The 14515-nt window shown below is 38.5% G+C and overlaps 2 protein-coding genes and 1 long non-coding RNA gene across 11 annotated transcripts in view; 2 read left to right on the forward strand and 1 right to left on the reverse strand.

Moving 5' to 3' along the window:
* The window catches only part of C21H7orf50 (chromosome 21 C7orf50 homolog), a 137778-nt gene that overhangs the window by 73427 nt on the left and 49836 nt on the right, over positions 1 to 14515 (forward strand). The gene's annotated exons all lie outside the window — the stretch shown is intronic.
* GPR146 (G protein-coupled receptor 146) overlaps positions 1 to 14515 on the reverse strand; it is a 52831-nt gene that overhangs the window by 26504 nt on the left and 11812 nt on the right. For both annotated transcript variants that reach the window (XM_052773140.1, XM_052773139.1), the window contains exon 2: positions 661 to 702. The gene's annotated coding sequence lies outside the window, so the exon portion shown is untranslated. The remainder of the gene's footprint in view (positions 1 to 660; positions 703 to 14515) is intronic.
* On the forward strand, positions 6280 to 14360 carry LOC128134897 (uncharacterized). Its single transcript, XR_008232876.1, has 2 exons — positions 6280 to 7286; positions 10851 to 14360. It is a non-coding gene; the product is annotated as an uncharacterized LOC128134897 (long non-coding RNA).

The raw sequence follows: 14515 nt of genomic DNA on the forward strand, positions 1-14515 counted from the left end.
GTATTGATGGTATTTGCATCATCAGTGCTCAGATGAATGGTATCGGCCACGCAGAGAAGACCAAGTTTTGTGTGTCTCTCCTTTAATCTGTTTGGCTTTGTTAAAGGTGTGTCTTTCCTGCAGGGTTAGCCCAAGCTGATTGACTAGGTGTTGGCTTTGCCTTTCACCTCCTCCCTGATCAGCCCTTGTCAATCTGTGAAAATCTTTGATTCCTTCCTCACATGGATTGGCAAGCAGTTTGCAGAAATAATGCCACTTAAACCTTCTGAGTGCTGATGTTCCTTCAGTCTGTTTCTGTGGTTTTTCTGGATGACAGAGGTTTCCCTGCCTGGCAAGGAGCCCTGGAGCGCCTTAAAATCATGGGATTCTTCCATGAAGTCCAAATTTCACAAACCTGTAAAGACGTAGTAAATTGGATGTATCTTTGTGTGAGACTACTTAGGTGGCCAGTTTGTGATCTTTGAGAAGAAGGACAATCTGGGAGTAGATACTGCTTGCCTTAGCTAACTTTTCAGTGAGGATTCAGTAATCCAGTACCTTTTCACAGAAGTAAATAGCAGGTCTAGAAGTCCCAATTTTGGTAAATCTTTTCACTGTTGTACATTGGTGAAATAAATGTATACAATACTGGTCACACTATATTGCTATAGCTGTACTTACATGAGGTGCAGCCCAGGAGAATGTCAGTCTGAGATTGAGCCACTGGGAGGAAAACAGAAAAGAAAAGAAAGAAAAGGTGAAACAGTTGCTTGTAGGTGATTGAAAGAAATTAAAAGAAAATATAATCAATTCTGATAAATACAGATAACTCATTTTTTTGTCTTACGTCTCACTGTATCATGCTCTGTGTAGCGTTTACAATACACAATGTTTTCATCCAGTGATTAGAAAAATCTATAACATAATTGTTCATGATGTTTGGTGTTGAATTGCTGCATGTACTGACTTGACTGTAGCTGAAAAGTTGATAGAATTAATGTGTCACAGTGGTGTTGATGGTTTTATTTACATTTGTGAAGGTGAATTGAGGATCTTGAATAAAAGCTGTACACTGATGTAAAAATAGAAACATAACTTTCTTCTCCTCATTGAAAATGTCATGCTTGGTAGGTTAAAACTGACACATAACAGTCCTGATAGGAACTATTTGTCATGTAATATGATACTATGATAAATGCCAGTTTGGTTTGTTATTGTAAAAAGTAGTGGTTTTGGCATACTGTGTTATGCTAATTCACTTTGGTTACTGAGTATATATTTGCTCCTTTGCACGTTGTGGGGAAAAAAATGTGGGGAACAAGTATATTTTATTAAATTATAAAAAGAAAAGTATAATCCATCTGACCACTCAAAATTTGTAACCAGTATTTCAATATGCAGATGTAACTTATCTAAAGGAGAAGAAAAATGAAGTAAAGGACTAATTTCCCTATGTCTTAGAGTGAAAAAAAAATATATATACACACATATATAGTCATTAAAGAGGTTTAAGTGTTTTAGCTTAGATAAATGATTGAACAGTAATATTTGGAGAGCAAGATAACTTTTAAGAATAGATGAGTTTTCCCCTAAAAAGCAAAATTAGCTAGTTCAAGGGTACTTAATTATGACTGAATTTTAAGGTAAGCAGAATACTTTATTTGGGAAAAAAATGGTTTAAGATAACAGCCTGTGCCGCTTCATTTTTTTTATATTAAAGTTTTATTGAGAGGTGCAGTAACGGTCTGTAAAAGATCTGATCTCTTTCTGGTGCACATTTTTCCTTCCCCTTTTCTCTGCTATTGCCACAGGTTCTGGTCTTTACCACCACATGTTACAGTCAGAGCCACCCAGCTCCCCCGCTCCGCTTGGTCTCTCTTTGCCCTCTGTTTCACATATTGTGGCTGGCGTTTAAGGACCCAAGAAAAATAAACAGTGCAACCAGTATTTTGCTTGCAATTTTAGTTTCATAATTTGATGAAGAATAGTAAACAGAAGCACAAACTGTTACTATTATGTGGTCTTGATCTTAAGAGAAAGGGATTTCCATGGCTAATGTGTATTTGTGGTGTGTCACACAGGTAGAAATCACCTAACGCCGGCTCTACTGGTCTCAGAACTGTGCTGCAGTGGCTGGCTGTTTGGTTGCAGTCTGTGGCTGGCCCCTCTTCTCAAGAACAAAAATGAGTGTGCCACTAATTCATGCAAAGAAACAGCAGATCTTCTGTTTAGACTTTCATACAAATTTAAGTTGTGTTCAAGGACCTACTAAGACAGCTGTCCTGTGCCTTAGAGCAGAAAATGGACATGGATAGCTCTCGTCCTCTGTGTTTGGTAGGTGGGAAGGAGGATTTAAGTAGTTAAACTGGTGGATGTGAAGAGGGCTGGCTGATAGCTCTCACTGTTGAAGTCCCACCTGTGGAACAGCTGTAATACCTTCTGGAGCTTTGGGAGCTCCTGCCGTGTAGGGACAGGCTGCAGGAGATGGCTTCTCCTGACTAATGTGGTCCTTCGGTGCCTTGGTTGTGGTCTGTGGCATCATATCCATGTAGGTATGGATATGACTAGAATTAGGCACGTGAGTTGTCGTTGAATTCAGCTGGCGAGGTTGCACAAACTTATTTACATGCACGGCAAGGTGCAATACTGAGATCTGCATTCCGAGGACTGCTGTGGTGTGCTCACGGAGCTCTTGGATGTGGGTTGGAGAAAGGTTCTCTCCACAGTGGTCACCTAGCAGTCACCAAAGAGAAGCTTTGCTTCTGCTGACCTACTCCAGATTCACAAGGATAACGTGTATCTCGTTGCCTTCCTCCTTAGTGATTCAGTACCTCTTCTGGATTGATCTGATTTTCTTCCTTTCCGATCCTTGTTGTTGGAGTACAATTTCTTTTATGTAGCAATGTTTCAGGAATGATTAAATCACAACATGAATCATAACTGAAATGCTGAGCTATACACACTGCTCTTCACATCTATAAGCCTGTGGAGATGAATAACAAGTTTTGTAGTGACAGCCTTAAAGTGGGTTTGCAGTTTTGCTGGGAGCTGAACCTACTGGTTTTTGTCTTTTAATGTAAGCAACTTGAGGGGAATAAAAAGCTGGTTAATAAGTTTGAAATGAAGTTGTAGCATGAACAGAATGAGCATAGGTAGCTTAAAGAACGGAGTATGTTTTCAAGTGTCATATGTAATATATAATTTTATTCATGAGGCCTGTGTTTTATATTCTATCAAATATAAATCATGTGTTGTATTAATCATATATAATTCTGAATCACAGCATAAAATTTTGCAGTGCTATAATTAAGAAAAATGAAAGAGATAAGGAGTAGCAGCTGTATAGCTAATGAAGGAGTTAATTTCAACATGTGTTTTAGACCATTAAGTACTATAAAGCAAAAAGCATTGCACTGCCAGCACAAACCAAAGGAAGGCGGTTAACTACCACTCCCTTCCCCGGACCGGCATCGCTGGGGATACCGTAGAGCTCAGGCTTCACTAAAATTGATTCATTAGTTCAGGCAGTAGCGTGCACTAGAAATGTGGAAGAAGATATAAATCATTGTTGCAGATTGTCTTTTAGCATGGAAAAATCTTTTGTGTTCTGCATGTGAATATAAATTTTTCCCTATGAAAATGTTTTTATCCTTTCAGGTTGGAATACATTTTATAAACTTATTTAACAGTTTGAGAGCCAAAAGTTCAGGTGGTTTTTTTTTCTGCCTGGCAAGACTCTCCAGAGGCCGAGATCTGCAGGCCATCCAATACATCATTGTTCACATTGTACTTTTTTTTTTAACAAGTCTGAAACGTTTTCCTTGTGTGGTTTCGCAACCCATATTTTTTTTTTCCAAACAGCGTGAGTCCTATCACTAGATCAAATTTAGAATTCACTGCTTCCAACAATTGTCTAAAGGATCCACATGTTTACACAGCATGACATTGGCATCCAGATAGTGTCCTGAAAGTCTCCAATCAGCACTACTGTTTCATGCTTCCTCCCTGCTTTAAAAAAAAAAAAAAAAAAAAAAAAAGCTACAGGCACAGTTATTCTGGTATTCAAGGAAGCAGTGAATGGTCCCTCTACTTCAGCCACCAGTATTGTCTCACAAAGTTTAGAAATCGAACCTTTTTCATCTGCTGTAAATGAAAATGCCAACTCTTCGGTATCTTATCAATGCCCATTGTATCGATAAATAGATCTTAAAATGATACTGAATGGGAGACTGGACCCAATCCTTTTTTGTGTCCTGAGATTCCCAGACTGAATGAAAACTTTCATCTGAGTATGTCCCTACTACCAGCATGTGTACCACTGCCTTGATAAAGCTCCCAGCTACTTCTCCCTGCCACTGTATCTGTCTTTGTGTCGGTACTAGCGTTTGCGTAGCCTTGTGGTGAATCAAATCACCAAATTGATCTTTCTGAAAACTAACCTACCAAGCAGCAGGCTCAGTCACTTGGCATTTGCGTAGTATGGGAAGACCTTTTGTAATTAACTTGCCCGTGTATTTTGCAAAGTGTTTAATTCCTGTTTTCTGCGATTGGATGTAAATAAATCAGTAGCAATTACTTGGCAGCAACCTTCCATAGTCATTTTCTCTGAAGAAACTTAGTCCCTGGTAGCACTAAGTGAAGGAAGGGGGGTTTGGCTAGGACACCAAAATCTTTCTTTTTTTAATGCTCTCGTGGGATCTTTCACTTCCACACGAGCAACTGCCTGAACTGGCCAAGTGGTCTTGATTTAATATTGCTTTATGAACACTACTTGTCCCAGCTGCAGGATGTCATAACCTCTATTTCCTTAGCTTAGATTTGAAATCTGGAGCCATATGATTCAGACGAACCACAACTGCCCTAGCTTTAACTTGATGTATTTGTTTTGAAAATACTGTTGTTTGCTCCAAGTTTTAGCTGCTAAGCAAATTAAGCTGATCTGCACTGGTAAATGGGGAATACTTATCAGCTTGATTAAAAAAAACCCTAAAACCTGCAAATGAAGCTGAAGTTGTTTTTAACTCATCAGTGCCAATGAAGATACTTCATTAGTGTAAACTTAAAAAATGCAAAACTTTTTAAAAATAAAAACATAGATTGTCCCTAAGATAAGCGTAGCTATGATGCGCCAAAAAAAAAAAAATCTTACCAATATAACTGCGTGTTCTTCAGTATTTCAGTGAAGGATAGTGAGCTCACAAAAAACTGTTGCTGCACACAGGATTCAGAATAGAGGATGATGAGCAGAACTGGGTTGGCTTTGCATTCAAAATTTCATTTTATGTGGGCTCCTGTTCTTGTGCAGCTTAGAAACAAGCTTTTGGATTTGAAGTAAAGCCAACTGGATTTGTAAAGATGCTTATCTTATTCTCTGGCCCTGTTCAAATCACCAGAAAATATTAAGGCTGACAAGCCTAACTCGATATGCTTCTCAATTAATATTTTTATGCTAGATTATAGTACACAGAGACCTGCACAAATGCTGGGTTTGTAGTCACTCAGCTGGTATTTCTAAGTGGCAGATGCTTGCTGCCTTTGCTACTGTGTTGTAGCCCTGTATGTCTACTCTCCACAAATAAAGTCACTGCAAATATTAGTGTCAGTTTAGTGCCTTTGCATGTAACTTGTTGCATTACAGAAATCTTAATTGCTCTGACAGACAAATTTAATATGGCACTAAACTTTTCAGTTCTAGGTTCATCTGTACAGTGTGTGTCAGCTCCTCTCAACTCCCTGTTCTTTTCGGCATTTTGTCTCCCATTGAAATGTCTGTGCTTATCGAGCAGGGCATTATTTGTTGGGTTTTTTTAATCTTTTTTTAAGAGTAACTTAATCCAGAGTAAGCAGGCAGAATAAATGCTGTACCACATCCTTTCTGAAGATACTTGATGGCATGCTTTAAAAACATAAAATTAAAAAAAACCATGGAAAAACAGTCTTTGCCATGGCTGTAGCCTGTTTAAAAAAACAAAAACAAAACCAAAAAACAACAAAACCCAAACACCCACAAATAAAACCCCAAAACTTGCAACCCCCCCCTTTTATTAAAAAAATTGAGGCATAGCAGAAAAAATGGAAAGTCATCCAAGAGGGTCTGCAAGCGTACCCCATTCCTGAAGATCAGTCTAAATTGCCATTATGTCCTATGAGGTTTTTGTCATTACTCGTTATATAAATGAAGATGTAGAAATCTTTTACAATTAAGCTTATAAACTTCATAATCTAATTACATTCTTTACTTTCACTTCTTATAATTGCCATTTTGTAGTGGTTATTTTGTGAATTTTTGTATTTATTTACTCATAAATGCTCAGAGAGACTAAACAGAAAGTTTGAGAGCTGGGATGCTTTCCCAAATATAGTTTAGAGCTGTTGGTCAATCAGTGAACTGCTTCTGCAGTCTGAAATACAAGTAGCCCTAGCAGCACCTGCTAGTACAGCATGTAGAGGATGCTAAGTTTGGCAAATCAAGATTTTTGTTCAGGTAACATGCAGAGGCGGCTCAGTCTTAGGCATCTGCAGAGTTGCTTCTATTTGTCAGGCGTATCTTACGGATTGGAAAAGTATTGAGGAAATTGCGTTCAAATACTGAAAATGACCGTACAATTAAGATGCAATTTTACTTGATGGATTTAGGCAGTTCTACTTGCTGCCAAACTGCATGGACTGAGTGAGGTTTTTCTTCCTCCTTTTATTTCCCCTCTCTCCCAGGGTAATGCAGTACACTGGTTTATTGGGTTTGTGTGGCAAGGTCAACCCACCACAACTGGTTCTGAGTTTGGTTTAAGGCAGCGGAGCTATTCCGGATTTAAAAGCTGGTTTTGGTGTCTGAAGGCAATGCTATGACCCAGGGACATCAGCTGAATTCCTTAGCAGTGGCTACATGAGCAGCTGGAGCGGTTTCTTGCACTTCACTGTCTATTCTTTTTTGACAGTGGGATTTTGCCCATCCCATTTTTATATTTTGCGCAATGTCCCAACCTCGTAGGCTGATCTGACTTTATTTATATTCACACATGTACACGCGCACAAAGCTTACATTTCACATCTCTCTCTAAGTCAGACCTGCAGAGCTGACAGCTAGAGGAGTGCTTTCTCTAACCTCCCAGCAGCTGAGAGCCGGCGGGTGCTGCTGGGCTCAATGGCACCATCGCTGGCCAAGCGGCTCCCCAAAAGGGAACATTTGTGCCTCCTGGCTTGCGAGCTGATTTGAACATGGGCATTTTCTTGCCAAGCAGCTGGCCCATCTGAACTTGACCACCTCCTGACAAGCTGCAGCTGGGATGTCTGCATTGCCTGGCTTTCTGGTATGTGCCTGATGGTATGTGATTATTTCTCAGCTAACCTGCTACTAGGACACATAGCAAGAGAAGAGAGCTGTCTTTGTGTCTTTTATTAGTAGTCAGCATTACTAGAGGTAAGGATTGTAGAAGGGAGGCAGAAGAAGGCATGCTGAGTGCTGTAGTGCTCACGAACGGAGAAGCTGGAGGTGGGCTGAAAGTGTTGTTATGACAGAAAAGAATGGGATTTTGCAATGAGGAGGAAGTAGTGTGGTTGATATTGCTACATCACAGTTCTCAGTAGCCCACCCATTTGTTTTGACATAAATACCTACTATTGAGCTATGGGGAGGCATGAAGACTAGACACATACATTCAGACCTGCGGTCTCCGGGGTTTGTTATTGCTCTTTGAAGCTTGAGCTTGAAGTTCTAATATTTTGTTTGGAGACTTAAGTGTTTAGATTTATAATTCTGCCCTTCTAGCCATCTCCCTGATTTACCTTGCAGAGTAAACACACTTTCGTTCTGTTTTCCAGACTTCCTTTTCCTTTTCTTTGCTGTTGGCTTAATTTTAAGATACAATATTCAAGTCAGAGGTAAGTGTCTCTTTGGGAGCGAAAGAAAAAAACAGCTAAGGATTTGAATGAGCGAACTGTTTTCTCTGTTGAGAAGCAACAGCTTATATTTCGGTATTCTGCAAGTCCTCAAGCACAGGTCCTGCCAAAGGCACTGACTTTAACAGCAGCAGTGCTTAGGAGAATGTGCGCAGGTTTTCTGGCAGTGCTTACAAGCCACTTAGGAAAAACAGGCATATTGCTTGTAGCAAGTGCCCCACAGTTTGGAAAGCACTGCTTAAGACAAATTTGTAAAGAATTTCTTTTTGTCATTATAGTTCTCCATTTCCATTTCATCTAGAGTGGGCCCTGTTTCCTCAGTGTTTGATATCTAGGATCTTAACATCAGATCTGTAATTAATACAGCTGCATTTAGAGACTAAGACATTTGCAGTGTTTATAGCAATAATTCACAATGTGGAACTCAGCATGTTTTAAACATTCTCCACTTGTGCATGTACAGATTTTTATAGTTGAATTAAGAATTTATAACATGCTGGGTCTCATATTCCAGGTCTGTTTGTTTCTAAAGCTATACACAGAACTTGGACGAGGTCATAAATTTCTGTAGATGAAATGAAGGCTGATTAGAATTTTAATATTAAGGAAGGAAATGGCCTTGGGTAGTGCACTATGGAGCAGAACAGGCCTTCTGTTAATACACAAGAGTATTACTGTTTTCTTGAACTTTGCCTTCCAATCCAATTACCACTTGTGCCTAGAAATCATAACTCTGATGCCTCCCATTTGATAATGTTGAATGTTATCCTTGTCCAAGTTTATATAATTTCCAGTAGTAAAAATGATCTTGATTATAAAACTGCTAGATAATACACTCCTAACATTGAATTATGGGCAGTAGTATGTGGTATTTGTTGATAAACAAAGCAGAGTCATGATGGTATATCAAATTGACCCAGTTCTGTCTCTTTTTAAATTAAATGAAATCAAGAGGTTTTTCTTGTGACATGTTTTTCTTGGGATAACGTATTGTATATTGCACTCCTCGTGATATGAATGAAGACAAAGCTTTCAGTGTAAATGATTTTTTTTTTTTTTTCCGGTCAAGCAAAATAACAGGAATCTGTGCTGTCGGCTTTCATTTTAAGCACTTCTGTGATAGCATCATGCTCACAGTATGTAATGAGCTCATACAAGGAGTAGTTCCAGCCAGCTCCTTTATCAGCATAAGCCATCATAGCTCAGTATGTGTCCTCCTGTGTCCTCCTCCCCTGCCCTCACTGGTAACTGGATTGGACTAGATGCTGCATAATTCTCTGGATCTGTATTACCGAGCCTTCGTTGCACACATCTTTGCTGCACATTTACAGCAGTATGTTATTACCGAAGTGTGGAATCACATTCTGGTATTATTACATGAAAATTGATTCTGATTCCTCGGTATTTCAGAGTATATTATTAGCATAGTACAGCTAATCATTTTCTTACAAGGGGAATGACAATGGTAGCCTTGTTTAGATGCTGCATGTGTATTTATAGGATCGTGATGCCCAAATATGGTGGCTAAACTTGGCTGCTTCTCCTGCTGGTTTCTGTGGTTTCATTTCATTGTCCAGAAAAAGTGACAACATTCTCAACTCTGTAGCATCCATCACCAGGATTCCTGTGATGTCTACTTTTGGCAGGAAAGGTGTATATTTGTTTATTTGGTCCTTTAAATGGTACAGCAGACTTCATAGTTTATTATCTATCTTTAAGAAGTTTTGTTTATAGTTCTCACACCATTAAAACTTCACATTAGTGGTACAGTCTGAAACATATTTATCCCACTCAAAAGACTCAACCGTTTATGCACAGTCTGTTATGCAAGTAGCTTTACTTTAGATTTCTTCCCTTTTTTCTTTGATCAGTTGTGTAATGTGTTTGAAATGTATGTCTGATGTTGATTCTTTTTTGTGTTCTGTTGGGTGCATTTGATTTTGCAGCTAAAAGGATTGAATACTGAATGTTCTTTTTGCATGTGTACGTGACAGCATTTTAGTTTTCTTCTTTCAGACAGAGCAAGGGCATTCCTAGGATTTAAGGCCTGATAAAGTAATTAAAAAATACAGCAAAACCAAAAAGACTGAAATAGAAATGTATTTTTATCATTTTGGGGATTTTGTACTGTAAATCAGAGCAGAAGGAACAAACTGTATCAGAGATAATATTGAAAATGAAAAAATTCAAACCATTATATTATGTCATCCACATTGTAAAAAGAGTATGGATAAACTCTGACTTCCTTAGTGCATTTTTTTTCCCCTATATTAACCCACCAGTGTTTCAGTAACCAGCAATATACAGGTTTATGGTGACTTGGTATAATGAATCTGGTGCTGAGAAAGGGAGTTGTATTCATGGCTTTTTGTTTTGCCCTTCTTTCTTAAAGTAGAAAAATGCTAACGTTTCCTTTCCTTTCTGAACTTCCAGACTGGAACAGTATTTGATAAGTTGGCTCCCAGGGTAAAAGTGCCCTTCAGAGATCCTCTTTGTAGAGCATATGAATTCTTTTGTTTCATTTGTTGCAGTTTTTAGGCACGGCACAGCAAGTATAGTTTAGTTTTGGTATCTGCATTAGACGTAGCATTTCAATAACATTCCTGTTAAAGGGTTCTGTAGTGATTCAGTGCTGAACGTGCAATGATTCTACAGCTTGGGAGAGACTCATTTCTTTTTGGTCCCTGCTATCTTTAATCAGGAAACCATTTGAACTGTGATGCCTTCAGATATAATATGAGCAAATATAGAAGTTCAGACCTTACTAGACAGTTTTACAAACTGCAAGGGACGATCCAATTGTGGTTTTGCCAACAAACGCTTTTTATTTGTTGAGTTACAGTTTTTAATTACTCACAACTGTGAGTGATTTTGTCAGCCATGTGAGCTGTATGAGCATTCAAAACTGAATTATCATTACAAGTTTTCCATGTATTTTTACCTCTTCCCCCTCCTCAATTTACTTCACTGAAAAGCTGAGAAGAAGGGAGCACTGGCCTCGAGCGACTGGAGAGACACCTCTTCCTTCAGTAGACAAAAATGGAAAGCCTTAATGCAGTGATCCAGCTGACATCTCATACCAAAAGCTTCTGAAATGACCCAGGCATCATACAAAATGCTAGCATCAAACCAGCCAGTATAGCGATACTCAGCGCTACCAAAACTGAACAGTACTGCTCTTAGTGAAAGACACCGAGAAGCCCTGTGATACATCGTGTGCCAGGAACAGTGTTCCTAGCACTAACCCTGGAGATCTTCCCACCCTCGGTGGTACCTGCCCTGCTGGACGTGGATATGAAACAACCAACCAACTGCAGAACCGACCAGGCACGTCTGTGCAGACCGGAGTGCTCCCACGAGCGCTGGAAGAATATTTGCAGCTTTGTCAAAGGTATCTCCATCTAAGAGTTTACAGAAGAACTGGTGGGAGTGCAGATTACACCTTCACCCATCATTTCTTCCTGAAGGACGATGCGATGTCCAACGCTTGTTCTGGCAAAGCCATTTTAGTCTTATTGTAATAGTTTCTAATTACTCATTTCTGCAAGATCACTGCCTGAGAGTCACCGCGAGCCAAATACTCTGTGAACAATTATCCCAAGAAGTTCTTAATTACTGTGGAGCCACTACAGCTCTTTAAAATGTATTGCCTGTACCAATACCATAAATCCACTTTCCTCTCCACTTTTTATGGAGGCCTTTGTGTTCTGGATTCTGTGTTAATGAAGGTACTGAAGTGCTGCTGTGGCTTACTCCTCATGCTGCTGGCTGTCATGTACAGACGAGCATGTGAGATGGAGACCCAGCTACAAAAGACCCTGCTAACCAAGCAAGTTAGGTATTTCATGGTCTAGTTTTTTTAATTCTGATTATCGCTCAAGAGCCACAAAAATGCTACAAAATTTTCTATCTTTGTAGTGGATTTTGCAGCTTCCTATTTGCAACGTTTGTTGCATGTAAATTTTTGCACTTTGGCCAAAACAAGACTGTTTTTATGACTTTACTTGCAAATGTGTTGAAAGCATATGTTGCTGGATTATTTATTGTACAGCACTTAAATAACTTTATATACTGAACATATGCTAAAGCAGAATTCACAAATGGCATCTCTGTCAGTGTAACTTTTGAAGTATTTCAGAGAACCTACAGTTGGTGTCCTATTGTAACAGTGTAACTTTGTAAGGAAGACAGATGATTAAAAGTTTTTGGACAGAGTTATGAAAATTATTAATATTTGAAATTATTACAGTACCAGGAACATTAAGCCTAATTTGATTGAAATCCAAATACAAACCTTATTCTAAAAAGCTAAAAAGAAAGCAATGAAAGTTTTAAGGCTTTTGTTATGGATGAAAGATTTCAGAAGCCGTTAGAGGTCTGTGTGCTCTTTTATGTTTCTGACACCTCTCAGTGTGGGATTTAAAGCAGTTTTTTTACTTAAAAGGCAAGATATACAAACAGTTTGGCAGTAGATCTACTCTTTGAACAGATAAAAATGCTTAAAAAACTTGACAATTGCATGTAAGAGGAACTGTATTAGAAAGTTATTTTTCTGCTTTTATTTCTAATAAATTTATAGGCTGAACAGTTTATTCATTTGGAAGTAACAGCTCTTTTTCAGTCTTTTGATCATGCTTCCAGTTTTAAACTGAAGATAAACCTTGAGATGATTATGCTTTTCGCTTCTTTAGACTTTGTCTTTTGCAGCCTGTCAGAAATTTTGCATAGATTTTAATATGAATGTTTCTACTGTCAAATGTTTCTTCCTTTCACCTAGATGGTATAGTGATGTATTCCGCTGCAGTAAGGATGGGTGTTCTGTGGTTCAAAATTTAGCAAGTAGTAGCGTATACCTGCACTTTAATAAAGCTTCAGGAGTACCTGACCTGCGTGTTGTTAATTGCATCTTTAATTTTTTTGTGGAAATGTTATAGATTTGCGCTTAAAGTATTTACTTGTTGAGTACTGTATTGTTGAAAAGGATATTTAAATGTCATGGATAAAAAATGTCTAGTAGAATAGTAACGTAATAACTGATGCAGAATTCCTTTTCTACTTGGGCCAAATCCCCTCCCTAGGAGGAGGTCGCCAAGAAGCTGGAGCCAGGCTCCTTGCTGAGGTGCACAGCGGGAGAATGAGAAGTGGTCATAAAATGAAACAGGGCACTATATCTGAATATGAGGAAAACATTTTTCACTGTAATTAAGCACCAGAGCTCATTGCCCGAGGAATCTCTCTGCTCGGGGAGGCATTCCACACCCAGCTGGAGAAAGCCATCTCGCCTGCAGCCAGCACTGCTGGACCAAGAGTGGGGACAGGATCCTGATTTCTGCATGCCCCTTGCTCAAATTCCCCGCGCAATGTCTCACCTTCACACGATTATTATCAAAACTGTCTTTAATGAAATCTTGTTGCAATGTAAAACTCTATCCCAAGAATTGGTCTGAGACCAAATTTAATTTTTTGTTCTTGGGATACTGAACTTTGCCCTGACATGAGGGGAAAGAGATCAGCTGCACAGGTGGAGACAGCCTGAAACATGTAAGAATATCATGGATGTGCTTGGAGGGGAATTACAAGGAGCATAGAGGCTGAGCATTTCTTTTAAACAAAAGGACGGATTTTAGTTGTGGTCGTGACTGGAAGACATCATGATTCCTCCAGATGTTACTTTCACAGCAGAATTCATCATGAAGAACAGCTCATACTTAATACCTAATTCAGGGGTAAAACTAGTACCTAAATTAAGGGTAAAACTAAGCCTTGGTTATTTAAGTAGTAGATGAAGAGTGTTTTGCAATATCAGTTCTTACAGCATATCTGTTCTTTCCTATTAAAGCACTCCTATTCCTAAAGCATTTCTCATTTACCACTAGTGTCCTTACAACAATAATCTGTTAGGAGGGGTCTAATCTGAGACCAGGTGAAATAATCTTAAAATTGGTGAGCTTGATCTAACTTTTGTTCTGTGGTGACTGAAGGGGAAAAAGTAATTTTAAATAAATATGTTCTCTTTCTAAATAGATAACTAGTCAAATGCATTTCAAATATTTGCTCAACTGATCAAATATTGGTTTAGGTTTAGAAAACAAATTAACCTAATGTTTGAAGAATTAGACATTTTGTACCTGAACACTTTTCTGTGTCATTACTTCTGTACCAATGACCCTAAGTACTTCGGTCAAAATAAAAGACCCTTCTGCATTCACGTTAAAATAGCACAGGTTTATGTTTAAATTCTAGTAGTTTCACTAGGGAAAGACCAGTCAAATTGTAGTGCTGTCTAATGCTGGTAATGTGGAAATTTCTCTCTGAAGGAGCTGAAAATTTAAAGAATAGTCAAAATTACAGTGTTTTGTTAGTCCATCAGTATTGGGTGAAATCAGTTTCATATGCCTATATGTAACATTAAATGAGAAAACAAAGGTGTAAGATGGAGCAATTTTATAGCAAAGGTGAATAAAATTACTAAACTAGCTTGTTTACTGATTTTTCTTTTTTGTAAAGTTCTGCGTAAAACAACTAAAGTATGGAAGTTCTTAGTCATTTTCTTTTACCCTTTTGCTTATGAGGAAGGCACATCAGTGTGTCAAATTTAAGTTATTACTTCTGCTGTAGATACACTGATTCGCTGAGTTAC

Source organism: Harpia harpyja, chromosome 21 (genome assembly GCF_026419915.1).
Source record: "Harpia harpyja isolate bHarHar1 chromosome 21, bHarHar1 primary haplotype, whole genome shotgun sequence".
In the NCBI taxonomy this organism is placed as follows: domain Eukaryota; kingdom Metazoa; phylum Chordata; class Aves; order Accipitriformes; family Accipitridae; genus Harpia; species Harpia harpyja.